The 14,327-nt window shown below is 42.5% G+C and overlaps 3 protein-coding genes across 3 annotated transcripts in view; 1 reads left to right on the forward strand and 2 right to left on the reverse strand.

The window, feature by feature from the left end:
• LOC145478099 (PAN2-PAN3 deadenylation complex catalytic subunit PAN2-like) overlaps nucleotides 1-13,008 on the forward strand; it is an 84,201-nt gene extending 71,193 nt beyond the window's left edge. Inside the window, exon 29 of the transcript XR_014048187.1 lies at nucleotides 12,978-13,008. The gene's annotated coding sequence lies outside the window, so the exon portion shown is untranslated. The remainder of the gene's footprint in view (nucleotides 1-12,977) is intronic.
• Nucleotides 1-14,327, reverse strand: part of LOC145478137 (uncharacterized) — a 119,215-nt gene that overhangs the window by 71,821 nt on the left and 33,067 nt on the right. The window lies entirely within an intron of this gene.
• The window catches only part of LOC145478142 (uncharacterized), a 36,298-nt gene that overhangs the window by 17,625 nt on the left and 4,346 nt on the right, over nucleotides 1-14,327 (reverse strand). The gene's annotated exons all lie outside the window — the stretch shown is intronic.

Raw genomic sequence — 14,327 nt, forward strand, 5'->3', positions numbered from 1 at the left:
TAGCAAGACATGGAGGAGCTCACTGCAGGACGTTCGCGCGATGCGTGGAGCAGACGTTGGGTCAGACCACCACCTGTTGATGGCAAAAGTCAGGCTAAGGATTGCCAAAGTGAGAAAGGGGGATAGTGGCCGAGTGCGTTTTGAGGTCAGCAAGCTGAAAGATCTGGAGGTTAGGAACGCATTCAAGCTAGCACTGCATAACAGATTGGAGGGTCTGCAGCAGTTGATGGAGGAGGAGGAACTGTCAGTGGATGATGAATGGAGGCAGATTGAACAAGGTTATGTGGAGACCTGCGAGCAGGTGCTGGGTAGGGCAAAGGCAAACAGGAAGGAGTGGATCAGCAAGGAGACTTGGGAGTTAATCGAGCAGCGAAAGGTGGCAAAAAACACCATAAACATGGCCAGAACAAGAAACCAGAAGAGAGAGGCAAGTAAAAGATATCAAGAGTTAAATAGGGAGGTGAAGAGGAGGTGTAGGAGAGACAAGAGGGCGTATGTGGAAGCAGAAGCTGAGAGAGCTGAGGAGGCTGGAAAGAGAGGTGATGCAAGGACTTTGTACGAGATCACTAGAAAGCTAAGTGGGAGGATCCAGAATACTTGTAAGCGAGTGAGAAATGAGGCAGGCGTGTTGCTCGGGACAGCAGAGGAGGAGATGCACCGGTGGAGGGAGCACTTTCAAACAGTGCTTAACCATGAGGAGCCGATCAACCCGCCAGAGGTGAAGCCAAATGACGAGCTTAACATCAGTACAGGTCACGTTACACGTATTGAAATCAAGAATGCTATAAAGAAGTTAAAAAACGGGAAGGCTGCAGGATGTGACAATATTCCACCAGAGGGAATTAAGGCGGGAGGGGACACATCAGAGGAGGTTCTCCTGGGCCTCTGCAACAGGATATGGAATGAGGAGAAGATACCAGAGGAGTGGAGAAAAGGTCTGCTAATCAAGCTGCCCAAGAAAGGTGATTTGAGCTACTGTAAAAACTGGCGTAGCATTATGTTGCTGAACATGGCAAGTAAGGTGTTTTGCAGAGTGATCCTGGAGCGCATCAAGATTGCGTTGGACGAAAAGCTGAGAGAGGAACAGGCGGGCTTTCGAGCAGGTCGAAGCTGCACGGATCAAATAGCAACACTGCGGATTATTATAGAACAGAGTATCGAGTGGCAGTCCTCCTTGTACATCAACTTTATCGATTTTGAGTTCTCTATGAGGGTTTCTCCGCACAGGTGGTACACAATGGACAGAAGACTCAACCGTTGGATATGAGGACCGGGGTAAGACAAGGCTGCCTGCTATCTCCCTTGCTGTTTCTGGTCGCCCTGGATTGGGTGACGAGGACAGCCTTTGACAGGAAAAGAGGTATTCAGTGGACCTTTACGACATCATTAGAAGATCTTGACTTTGCCGATGATCTGGCCCTACTGTCGCACAGAATACAGGATATGAGGGATAAGACACGAGCCTTGGAGGTACAAAGTGCGAAGGTAGGCCTGAAGATCAATGCCACCAAGACAAAGCTGATGCGTATTGGTACCAAACGTGGTGATGTTGTGTCGGTAGCTGGGAAGCGGGTTGAGGAAGTGGATGAGTTCACATACCTTGGGAGCACTGTAAGCAAGAAGGGAGGCACTGACGAGGACATTCAGGCACGAATTGGAAAGGCAAGACAGGCATTTGCGATGCTGAGACCAATATGGCGATCCACGGCACTAACAACCAAGACCAAGCTGAGAGTCTTTGGGACAAATGTGAAGGCGGTGCTCTCGTATGGTTCTGAAACTTGGAGGCTGACCAAGGGATTGGAGCAGAAGTTGCAAGTGTTTATCAATAAGAGCCTGAGGAACATCTTGCGGATTTGGTGGCCTAGAAAAATCAGCAACAAGGACCTTTGGAGTCAAACAGGGCAACGACCGATAGAGGAAGAGATAAGACAGAGAGCTTGGGGCTGGATCGGCCACACACTGAGGAAACCAGATGGACACGTAGTCAAGAGGGCACTAGAGTGGAACCCACAGGGGAAGCGAAAGAGAGGGAGACCCCAAAACAGCTGGAGGCGCATGAGAATGGCAGAGTTGGCGGCGAAGCATGTTACGTGGAATGAGGCAAAAGGCACTGCACAAAATCGGGTTAGGTGGCGCGCGCTAGTTGAGGACCTATGTTCCACTTAGGAACGAAGAGGATTAAGTAAGTTAAGTACATCCACTTTGAGCGAATTTATAGGGTATGCGGATTTGATGGATTTTCGTGAAATTTCGCCAGAACATTTCAGGGACAATGACAAACGAAAGTGTGTCGGGAAATTTTTTATATTTAACATATTTTTCCCGTGGCGTCGATTTACGCAACACGTCTCGCATATTTTTAACTACTCAAACTTTAGACGCGGACATCTAGACAACCAATCAGAATATCGAAAAAGCCCGACATACTTTTGTTGATTGATGCCTTGTGAACAAGACTGTGCATGTGGATTTAGTGATCTATTAGTCAGATTTGAAGAAACCTTACAGTGTTGCCAATGCGTTAAGAGAATATTATGGCGCTAGTGTTGGCGTGTCAGGGGAACGACAAAAGTTCCTTCGCCTACTGCAACAAGAAAATGAGTCAATCACGTCATGGGAGACGAGAATACGAAATCAAGCGGCACTATGCGAATACCAAGACTTTGCGGACGAACTCATGAGGGGCCAATTTATCGCCGGCCTAACGTCGGATGCCCTTCGAGGGAAGTTAATCGGGAAAGGACACCGGCATAAAACCACTTTAGCAAAGGTCACATTACGCGAAGTGGTCGAAGTCGCCAAAACATTCTAGGCACCACGTTCGCGAATAAGCTAATGAAAATAGCCAGACACACACAGCAGGAGCAGGTTAACTACACAACCAAATCGCTCCAGTTGTCATAATGTTTTTGGTGTGGTGGGAAACATCAACAGCTCCGTCAGCAACATTGCCCTGCAATGGGAAAAAAATGTGGAAAACGTGGTATCACTGACCATTTCGCGCGCGTCTGCAGGGGTGGAACACGACGACAAGCTCGACAGCAACAATCCAATTTTGTCTCTGAAGACACAAACGAGGAAGCCTTCGTTATGGAGTGCAATGCGACCTCACAGTTTGCAAGAAAATATTTTGCGAATCTGCACCTAATACATGGAGAGAAAAAAAAAAGTCGTGAAGGCGCAGATCGACTCTGCATCCACTTGCAATACCATTCTCAGCAGTCTTCTGAGAAAGCTATTTCCCAACGCAGAAATTCGTCGGACGAGAAGCAAGATAAACACGTATGGAGGTGAAACTATGCGTCCTGAAGGCCAGGTGACCTTGTGCTGCGAGAGAAGGGGCAGGATTCACACCATAGATTTCCTTGTGGTAAACGTTCCAGATGATGAACCAGCGCTTCTTAGTGGAAGGGATGCACAAGCCCTAAATTACTTGAAGGTGTACGCTGACGAGGCGGCAAACGCAGTTGAAGAAGAAATTTCGCACAATCCGCAACCAGCTCCACCACTAGCAAAGCTGACGAAGGACAATGTACTCCAGTGCTATTCGAACGTATTCAGGCCAGGACGTGGAAATCCTCTAGGAACCCCATGCACGTCTAGCTGTATCCCAATGTCAGGCCAGTGCGCGCCCAAGTGCGTCGAGTTCCCGTGGCGAAGCTGGACAGAGTAAACGAAGAGTTAGAGAGACTTTCTAACGAGGGCATCATAAAACCAGTCACACAACCCACAGACTGGCTCACGAACATCCTGGTGAAAGAAAAGCCAAACGGGAAACTTCGAATATGCATTGATCCAAGCCAAACCATCAATAGGGCCATCCGAAGACCCAAGTACACAATACCGACGATTGAAGAAAAGCTTCCACTTCTAACCTATGCAAGAGTTTTCACTATTGTTGACGTCTCAGAGGCGTTTCACACCATCGAGTTAGACGAAGAATTATCCTTACTTACCACGTTTCAGGGGCCAAGCGGTCGCTACTGCTACACCAGGATGCCATTTGGGATAGCCTCTGGACCTGAAGAGTATCAACGACGGCAACATGAATTCTTAGATGGTTTGCAAGGAGTAATAAACATTGCTGACGATATCTGTGTCTTCGGATGTGGCAATTCAAAAGAAGAAGTTGACCTGGATCTTGACAAAAATCTCACGAGCCTTTCACAGAAGTGCAGCAATCAGGATCGCCGACTGTCTGCGAAAAAGCTTCACTTTAAATCTCCTTCTGTCACGTTCATGGAGCACAAGCGCACGAATAAAGGGGTGGAACCGGACCCAGCCAAAGTAGACGCAATCACAAAGATGCCAACGCCCACTGATAAGGCTGGGGTGCTGCGCTTGCTTGGCATGTGCCAGTACCTCAGCAAGTTCTGCCACAACTTGTCGGAAACAGTTCTTCCACTGAGAGACTTGACAAAAGAGAACTCTACCTTCCTGTGGTCAAACAACCATGAAAACGCATTCAACTCAGCCAAGAATCTCATTGCATCAGCGACTGCACTACGCTACTACGATCCTACTCTTGCCGTGACTCTGCAAGTGGATGCTTCTGAAGATGCAATCGGTGGCATGCTGTTACAAAACGATCAGCCTGTCTGTTTCACATCGCACAGACTGAACAACACCGAGAAGAATTACGCTCAAATTGAAATGGAGTGTCTTGCCATTGTCTCTTACATGGATAAGTGGCACCAGTACCTTTATGGAAAACACGACATCACGGTACATACAGATCATCAACCGCTCGAGACAATTTTCAAGAAGCCACTCAACAAAGCACCCCGCCGAATGCAGCGAATGATGCTCATACTACAAATATATCAGTTTTCAGTTCGGTACAAGAAAGGAAAGGAACTTTACGTTGCCGACACTTTGCCTCGTGCACCTGTCGCTGATTACCCTTCAGCAGCCAATGCTAAGGAAGAGTACGAAGTGTTCCGGTTGGAAATAGCTGAAATGGATATTGAGCCAAACAGAGTCACATCTGAAACCATGCAACAAATCAAACAAGAGACCGCCAAGGATTCGGTCTTGGCATCCCCATGCGATGTGGTAGTCAGTGGGTGGCCTGCAGAAAGGAAGGAAACGCAGGAGCATCTAAGACAATATTGGAGTTCCAGAGACGAGATTTCCGTTTACGATGGCGTGGTCTATCGCTCTCACCAAGCTATTGTCCCTTCCTCGTTACGAGAAGAGATGTTGCAGAAAATGCATAAAGCACACCAGGGCGCCGACAGCAGCATAAGAAGAGCTCGCGAATCTCTTTTTTGGCCTGGAATGCAAGCAGCAATCAAGAAAAAATGCCTTTCATGTGAACTTTGTGCCCAATACGTTAGCGAGCGACCACAAGAACCGATGAAATCTCACACAATACCAATCAGACCGTGGTCAAAAATAAGTGCTGATCGCTTGCAGTTGGATGGAAAAAACTACCTCGTAATGGTCGACCATTACAGTGACTATATTGAACTTGACTCGCTCAGCGGAAACACCCCGGCTAACTCAGTGATCAGAGCAATGAAGCGACAGTTTGCTCGCCATGGGATCCCAGATGAGCTGATAACCGACAATGGCGCCCTCAATTCGAGTCACGAATACTCAAGGTTGGCTCGAGAATACGGTTTCACCATGGTCAAATCATCACCATACTACAGCCGGGGAAATGGGAAAGCGGAGTCAGCAGTTAAGATTGCCAAAAACATCTTGAAGAAATCTCGGAAAGAGGATCCTTATCCGGCTCTCCTCGCCTACAGAAACACTCCTCAGCAGGGTTACAACTACTCCCCAGCACAACGTCTCATGTCAAGAAGATTCAAGGATATCATCCCTACAGCACACCATCGACTGACCCCACAGACAGCGTCCCCAAGTCTAGTGCATGGAGACATCGCAGAAAGAAGACGAAGATCAGTGGCTCAGTACAACAAGAGGGCTTCGCAGCCTCATAGAGAGTTCTCCAATGGGGAAAAAGTGTTTGTGAAACCGAGGCCTGGAAATAAGCACCAACCTTGGATATATGGTGAAGTTATTGGAAGCACTGCACCAAGGTCTTGCACTGTAAACGCCTCAACGGGACCAGTTCGAAGGATTCACACACAGATTAGAGAGGCAAAGGTTGAACCAGAGAACAAAATCGAGGGAGGAGATGACCGCTTGGAAACTGTATCCTTGCCTGAAAGTAACCTTACAGGAACGGATCAACCAGTGGAGCAGTAACCTACACTCCAAAGTGACCAAGAGCGTATTACTACGTTACGCCGTTCAATGAGACAGCGAAGGCCTCCGTCGAGATTCAGGGACTTTATTATGGACTAAAAACAAGACTAACTGGGAGTGTGCTGTCAAAATAGACTTTATCTTGAGACATGAACTTTGATAAACAGGTCTAGTGGATTTTCTATTGTAACTTAAGCTTTCAAAAGGGGAAAGATGTATGGGTTATTGACCAAGTGTGAGGTCAAGATGACTGGATATTGGCCAAGGTCTTTTTTGCGTGTTTATGGACCGAGACGGAGTCGAGGTCCATAAACTCGCAAAAAATGAACGAGGCCAATATCAAGCCATCTTGACCGAACAAGCTTGGTCAATAAAGGATTTATTATCTGGCTTTCAGGGAAATTTTCCTTGCGGGACACGGCGGGTAGTTCCGAGCGGGCAACATGGCTCCATCTTGCCCGCTCGGGTAGCCAATCACAGCGCAGGATTTGATTCATCTTGCCCGCTCACGACGCTAGCCATATAATAAGTTACACTATGTAAATATGTCACACCTTCGCACTAGCACCTATCGCACAGCACGCACAACCACGTAATTAGCATGAGGCACTACCACCGCACATTTGTATAAATTAGACAGTTATTCAAATTAAACGTTCAGTTTTTTATATGACAAACTGAGCAAACAACAATTTCACTAGACGAAAAATCTAGTTTATATACCCAGTTAGACTACATACAGCTGGATTGTACAGATCCAATATATTTCTAAAAAGCAATCTATTTTGTAGCAATGCAAATGACATACTAACCTGACACAATCTCAGTCTCCCAATGATAAATAAGGCGACTGTACCTCGACATCTTACCCATTCTTTGGAGTCGACGTTACAACAGGGGCAGCTGTATGACATAAAAGTAAATTAATAAAATAAACAAGTCAACAGGTTGTATTGACTATAAAGGAAACATGTGAGAACAAAATGGCAAAATGAATTAAATGAAACGACTACAAATAGTTATTCCTCCTCTAATAAAAGTCAGAGTTGCGTGTGGTAACTTGTTTACATATCAGCTCACTTTCAACTGGGCCATCTTTACGTATCTTCTTTCGTCTCGTATTTTCCTCCACGGAATTACTTTCCCTTATTTGAGAGTAAAAAGAATAAGAAACATGGAAATGACCAGATAAACAATACAAGCAAAGTGACAAAGTGCACGTGAAAGATAAACGAAATGTACTTGCCTTCGTCGCTCTTGGGAAAGAAGGTGGCCAGCAAAAGCTGAATCACTCCGATATCCGCCATAAATCTTCGCAGATATCCACGAAAAGTAAAAGTAAAAGACGAAAAGTAAAAACGCCAGACTAGCCAATCCTTCGACGGCCTTTTTATCAAAACTTTACTCCCTCAGCAAATGAAGCGTGAATCCTCTTCCGACCACTTCCAGATCGCCGACCGCCTCGAGAAGACATGATTAAACCGGCTTCGAGGAAAACAATGGCCAGTAATACAAAGAACATCGAAGTATGTGACCGTCCCGCTCGACACAGATAAGGAACGTATAAATGTACCTTGTATACACACTTACAGCTGGAAGGAAACGCTGGCAGTTTTAATGCTACCTAGGTTTCAAGGCTCGCTACAAAGGACCAAAACTTTAATCTTGAGGCCAGGTAAGAGATTTACGTGAATTTGTCGGAGCACTTTACGAAGGCGAGTATGTTAGTTACTCACTGGAATATTTTGAAAATTTCCTGAACTTTACGCGGTCGTTAGTTTTTTTAATAGACTATGGCTGTCAAACTGGGCATGCGTTGGCCCAGCATGCAATGGGCCTAGAGCCCAGTCCTAACATACGATACTGCAGTTTTGAAACCCTGGTGGGCAAACAAATTTTATTATTGTTTTAAATTAAGGGCAATTTATACTTTCTATTCATGTAGTTCAGCAGTTTCAAACAGGTGCCACATTTTTAAAACGTGCCTTCAAAGTAGAGCTATTTTTGTGTTTGTTCAAAACTCGATTTAACGGGTAGAAAATCTTCTTTAAACCGTTGAAGGAACAACGTTGAATTACAATTGCAACATGGCTAAACAAAGTGCTATGATATATCTATAGTTGAAAAAAGGAATTGGAACTTTTGAGTGAATATTAATTTTTTTTAGAGCGCCGGCAATATGTGCTATTTTTCCAGTTTCGGCACGCACGTAACTTGTGTCGAGTGGACCAAACTTCAATTAATCCTAGAAAAATTCAATTAGAATTTGTAATCAAACAAAACTAATTTTAGTGATTGACTAGGTAAGGGCTTCGAAATCCCAGCTTCTCAGAAAAATCGAATTTTCCAAGTAAAATCAGTGCTCAGTTTTTACAGAGACAGCCTCTTAAGGTCCAAAAAACGTGAGTTCTAATGTTCCTAATAGATTGAAATTTGGCAAGATATCTAGGAAAGACCTATTGCGTAGGAAATTTAGAAAAATGGATATCGAGAATTTGATCGTTGGGGTACTTAAGAGTCCCTGTCCATAAAAATGGAAAATAATTCGGCAAGGGTCTAAAATTCGATTTCGCTCATATTTTCATGGTAGATAGGCTAGGGCATGAAAAAACTACCGGATAGTTTTTTTTGGCAAAATATCCTTTTATTTCAAAGAAATATGCAAATTACCAAATTCCGTTAAAATCGTCATTTGACGCAACATTTTATTAAACAAGTTTGAGAGCCTCGCATGCAAAACCACATCATTCTTCCGTCTTTAAAACACTCAAATATTTTTGTGCAGTGTTTAAATGTGTACTGGGTTGATTTTAGGGTATGTTGCGTTGTCTTTTTGGGTGCAAAATAACTAAATTTCGAAGACTTGTATTTTATTCACTTAAAAGTACTTCGTGAATATAATTAATTTTCACCATGTGCGAAACCTTCAAATGGATTAAACTTCTGCTGGTTGAATCGGAGAAGGATGGTTTACAGATTCCTGTAAAAAGTTCTTTGGGCAAATGATTGTGAGCGACGCGAGAGCTTTTCAAAGTACGTTAAAATGCAAATATCTGACCATTCCGTCGTCAAATTTCAATTTACGGGTTAGACGTATATTTTAGCATGCGCCACATGACTTGACCTATAATAAGTTGAAATAGACACAGAGCTGATAATTTCGAAATGTTGTTACCTCATTTGCTGTAAAAGGCAGGTCCAAAGCCGATTTGACGTGTTTCTCTCACCATTCGTCACACATAAAGCAGAAGTTTGCTTTTGTTTACATAACGTCCGATGTACATCGCCAACTGTCAACTTATTTAATGGTCGAATACCATGAATCTGTGACCCTCTTTCGACACATATGATCACCACTGCATCTAAGTCAAAAACGGCTAAGTCATTTGCAGATAGTTGCTTGCTTTGCACTACACCAAAATATTACGTTTGATCATCATGGTTTGATGGCTTGAATTCTTGCTTGCAGCGGTTCCTATCATCCCATTCTACGGAGCAGGGGTACGACAATTTCTATCCTAATACGTAAGGCTCACTAAGGCTTGGAACAGCGGTTCCTGTCATCCCATTTTACGGAGTAGGGGTAGGACAATTTCTATCCTAATACGTAAGGCTCAGTAAGGCTTGGAACCACTGGTAGCACACAATCGTGTTGAGTAGGAAAAGATTAAATTAAGAAATGAAAAGAATGAATAGTTTACCATTGCCCCTGTTGTTATCATTTACTCGACCACCGCTACCTACATGCCCTGCGCATAAATACTGTAACGCTAAACTCATACCTAGGTCTTTTCGCTCTGTGCAATTATTTTTGGGGGCTACTCTCGGGGAAATGGGTGGTGACCGCTTAATGGGGCTAGCCGCTTAAATAGAGGTTGGTGTACCTTGAATATTTAATTTTTCACTATCGGGCTATAAATTTCTAGGTGATCATAGAGTCGATTCAAGACAATCATGATAGACATGTGTTTGATTTATCACTCGTCATGCACCTTCAATTTCCGACTCTTATCTGCCATCGCCCTTTCCAAACCAAAGTTTTTAAATTTTGGGTGGCCGCTTAATAGGGGTAAAGACAATAATGAAACCCTTATGGGAACGACTAAATGGTGGCCGCGGAGGTAACCGGTCAATAGGTGTTTTATTTACAATATTTTACTGACAATAATTTTGGACTGTATTGACAACAGTCCTCTATTTATTGCTACAAACATACCAATGCCTCGCCACTAAGCAAACAGAATGGGCTATTTACTCACGTAATTACTAATCACGTTGTGATTTCCTATTTTTATTCAGCTAGTTCTTGCTTCATTGGTCTATATTTTGTTTATGGCGATTTTTTTAAAATTCTAGTGAATAGAGACACTAGCTTTATCAGCTGTGTTGACTGAAACATCAGAACGTACAACAAACGAGATTTGGACCGAGGCCACGCACACCATAGAATACGATTATATAAATATACACATATTATTATATACATGAACAAACTGATGAACAATGATTAAATTGTTTCACTTATCCTGAGAGTGCTCAATGCAAAATAGATCAAAATGTGCAGCATATGCCGTGACAGCATTGCGTGACGAACAAATAACGGCTGTAAGATTGTGCTGCGCCGACACGCTTATCAGCAATGGTCAGCAATCGATCAAACGTAATGTTTTGGCGCAGTGCAAAGCAAGCAACTATCTACAAATGACTCAGCCGTTTTTGACTTAGATGCAGGATGTTCATATGCGCAGAAAGATGGTCACAGATTCATGGTATTCGACCAATAATAGGTTGACAGTAGGCGATGTACATCGGACGTTAACCTTGTGTAAACAAAAGCAAACTTCTGCTTTATGTGCGACGAATGGTGAGAGATCGAGTAGAAACACATCAAATCGGCTTTGGACCTGCCTTTTACAACAAATAACAACATTTCGAAATTATCAGCTCTGTGTCTATTTCAACTTATTATAGGTCAAGTCATGTGGCGCATGCTAAAATATACGTCTAACCCGTAAATTGAAATTTGACGACGGAATGATCAAATATTTGCCTTTTCGACATACTTTGAAAAGCTCTCGCGTTGCTCACAATCATTTGCCCAAAGAAATTTTCACAGGAATCTGTAGACCATCCTTCTGCGATTCAACCAGCAGAAGCTTAATCCATTTGAAGGTTTCGCACATGGTGAAAATTAATTATATTCACGAAGTACTTTTAAGTGAATGAAATACATGTCTTCGAAATTTAATTATTATGCACCCAAAAAGACAACGCAACATTCCCTAAAATCAATCCAGTACACATTTAAACATTGCACAAAAATATTTGAGTGTTTTAAAGACGGAAGAATGATGTGGTTTTGCATGCGAAGCTCTCAAACTTGTGTAATAAAATGTTGCGTCAAATGACGATCTTAACGGAATTTGGTAATTTGCATATTTCTTTGAAATAAAAGGATATTTTGCCAAAAAAGCTATCCGGTAGTTTTTGTCATGCCCTAGTCTATTTACCATAAGAATATGAGCGAAATCGAATTTTCGACCCTTGCCGCGAAATTTAGAGCAATTCTCCAGGAAAGTGAAGCAAAGTTGGAAATGAAAAATTTTAACCCCCCGTTCGATTTTTGTGTGGAGGTAGGTTACCTTGAGGGATAAACAAAAACAACCATATTTGGATCGGCAGATGTATCATTGCCATGGTAACCGCAGTTGATCACGTCGGCCTCAGGACCATGATTTGAGCTAAAGTTCCACTCTCAAAAAGTAAAAGTAAAAGAGTCTGGTTCTCGGGTGCACGTAAACCAATTCAAATGAATTTCATACAGATGATAGAGCCACTCTCCCAGTTTATAAAATTGGCCGTTAAAATATTTTGGGTTTTATAAAAAAAGAGGAAAATGCTCATCTTACTATGTTCCCCGTCAGCCATTTTGACAAGCAGGAAAAACAAGCACAACCATATTCGTAATTTCTCCGAAAGTACTCTTTCCACATAAACCAAATTAGCAGCAGAGATTACATAGATATTGAGGTTTCTAAATATCATAAAATCAATTTGGGGAAAACTATATTCTGGCCATGGGTGCTGAAGACACATGGGGCAAATTGCAAAAAATTGCAAAATTGGAAATTTTGAGGGCTTTAGTATTTGGCTCAAACAGGCTTCAAAAGTATCTTTTATCAACTTGTCTGTTACCTACATTTAGTTAATAAGGTTTTGGCCAACGAATTTGATGAAATATAAATTGATACAAAACCTACCTTGAAGGTTTTTGGGAATTTCTTCAGGATGCTTTCGTCGCATTGTTCTCTCCGGTGTCTCTCCTTCGCTCGCTCCATTTTCTCGACCAAATCTAACACAGACTAACGGCTACTCCCATCGAATATCCAGTTTGCCGTGTTTCAGACCAGAGATGATGATATAAGTAGCCTGCATACACTTGACAAAGAATAGTTGACAAGGTCAAAACATGGTCGTAATACTTGCGATTTCTGCCATTGAGCACCTAAATTCATCAATATCATTCAACCAGGAAGTAAAGTAAATGTGTCGAAATCAATGTACAAAAGCAAATGCATGTCTTCGAACAAGCCAAAGTAACGTCTTTGGCTAAAATCGAGTCAGATATTACGATAGTCGATAAGACAAGAATGGTGATTAAACTGAACGCGTAGGCCGGAAGTCCCAGAAGCGTGACTGCTGACCGGATGTAACACAATGTAATGGGATGTGACACCGGATGTAAGTGTAACAAGAAGATCTTAAAGATCTTATAACCGCGCTTTTAAAATTTAACTGTTTTCTTAGCTCTACAGTTGCAATGCAGGGCAGATTCCAAAGCAGTCTTTGATGATTCATTGATTACTGTAGACACATCACTTGATCAACCCAAACTGTATTATTGCCCCACCAGTTGTAGCCGTTGTGAAATCTCCGATGACGTAATCGTCTTAAGCTGGAACTTTCATCGGGATATGTATGGGCATGAAGATACAAACACTATTAACAACAGCTTTCTTTCTTAAAAGTCACGATTAAATTTAATTGTTTTTTTCCCTTAAGTAAAGGGCTAGCAAAGAAGTCACGCAAGTCACATAATTCAAGAATTGCGTTATCCACAGCTATCTTTAGTACGGTGGTTATCTCCCTACCAATGACGTAATCCTTGCATGTTCTGACAAGTTCTTTGCTTGGCTTGCAAATATTTAATTTTCCTTCTAATCTATGAACTCGCTGCGATGAAACAGCCAAAGAATTTACTTTATTTGCCTAAAACCACAAGAAATACTCGCAAAATTGCAAATAAATTAATGACAGTCGCTTCTGGCGAAATAAACTTGCAAAGTAAACACGATCTTATTTGTCACGTAGTGAAAGTGAAAGCTGCAACGTCAACGCATTCCATGGCTGACGCAATACCTTTTTTTAGCGTATTTATTATTCCCTTTGAATCCAACGCTAGGATGAAACCAAAAGAAAACATATTTTACTCACAACAAAGAAAACAATATCCGTAAAATTGTCCGTGTATTAATGTTTTCGCAGCTTCTGACGGAAAAACATCCTAAGTTGCGTGACTCAGAATTTGGTCGAGAGGGAGCCTTGGTCTGGTCACCGACAAAAAACAAGAAGATCTGTTAAATCTTATAACCGCGCTTTTAAAATTTAACTGTTTGCTCAGCACTACCGTCGGAACGGAGTACACATTCCAAAGCAGTCACTGATGATTCTTTTCTTACTGTAGACATCACATCACTTGATCAACACAAACTGTATTATTGCACCATCAGTGGTAGCCATTGACAAATCTCCGATGACCTAATGGTCTTAATCTTTGTAGAACTTTCTTCGGGATATATATGGGCATGAACGATATAAATGACACGATAATAACACTATTAACAACAGCTTTCTTTCTTAAAAGCCATGATTAAATTTAATTGGTGTTTTCCACGAGTAAAGGGCTAGTAAAGTAGTCACACAAGTCATATAATTTAATAATAAAACTCTATCCCGACCGATGTATCGATTTTGGTCACTCCAGTGACCACAGATTGAAAACGTGACAGAAAATTGGCGTTACTTTCGATTCTCACCAAATTTGG

Source organism: Orbicella franksi, chromosome 2 (assembly GCF_964199315.1).
Source record: "Orbicella franksi chromosome 2, jaOrbFran1.1, whole genome shotgun sequence".
NCBI classification, from domain to species: Eukaryota; Metazoa; Cnidaria; class Anthozoa; order Scleractinia; family Merulinidae; genus Orbicella; species Orbicella franksi.